The sequence below is a fragment of the Trichosurus vulpecula genome, chromosome 1 (genome assembly GCF_011100635.1).
Source record: "Trichosurus vulpecula isolate mTriVul1 chromosome 1, mTriVul1.pri, whole genome shotgun sequence".
Classification (NCBI taxonomy): domain Eukaryota; kingdom Metazoa; phylum Chordata; class Mammalia; order Diprotodontia; family Phalangeridae; genus Trichosurus; species Trichosurus vulpecula.
This window is the reverse complement of record NC_050573.1, coordinates 540,923,373-540,924,439: the sequence shown is the minus strand read 5'-3', so window position 1 is coordinate 540,924,439 and position 1,067 is coordinate 540,923,373.

The following is a 1,067-nucleotide window of genomic DNA, read 5'->3' as shown; positions in this document are numbered from 1 at the left end:
CATATACTAGAATATTTTGTGGAGTCTTGTCTCTACCTCTTGGCTTCCTGGCTCACTTCTCAGTCAAAATCCTGCCTTCTACAAGAAGCCTTTCCTGGGCCTCCTTATTGCTTGTGTCTTCCCTTCAATTTATCCTAAATATAGCTTGTTTGTACATAATTGTTTGCATGTTGTCTCCCTCATTAGGTTGTGAGGAATCTTTGTATCTCCAGGACTTAGTAAAGTGCCTGGCACATTGTAGGTGCTCAATAAAGGCTTTTTGACTTGACTTGCCCCTTGATTGATATATGGCTGAAAACAATTAGGCAAGAGAATATAATGGAATATTATTGTGCAGGAAAAACGGTAAATATGAAGAACTCACAGAAATGTGGGACAATTTGTATACACGAATCTAGAGCGAAATAAGCAGAACCATTGACACAGTGACTGTATAACAATGTAAGTTAGATCACTAAAAGGAAGTTTAACTCTAAGAAGAGAAAAAACAGCGAAGGCATCAGAAAAGAGACAATGAAACTTCCTTTCTCAAGCTACAGACGTGGGGGACTATTGGGGTGAACTGTTGTATACATTGTCAGTCCTAGAATCAGATGTTTTTGCTTAATTTGTTTTAATTTTTTCTGTCATGAGGTGGGACTCAGAGGAGAGTAGAATGATTGATATCAAGATAAAAGGCATTAATAAATGATATTTTTAAAGCAAAAAAATTCCATGCTACACCCTTCTCTCTTAAATGCTAGGGCCTCTCTTTTGCATTCATAGATGATCAGGACATGCTTTTTCTCCTTTCACAAAAGTAAAACATGCCTTATATTTTTTTAAAAAAAAAAAAGGTTTAAAATGCATTCAGAAAGTTAAGTAGATTCTAAAAAGAGAGGGAGATTAATGCGTTTCAAAATGTATTGGATTTTCTTTATCTTTTTTTATTAATTAATTTATTTTTAGCTTCCAACATGCACTTCATAAGATTTTGAGTTCTAAATTTGCTCACCCTCCTTTCCCTCCCCCCTCTCGAAGACTGCATGCAATCTGATAAAGGCTCTACCTATACATTTATATTAAAC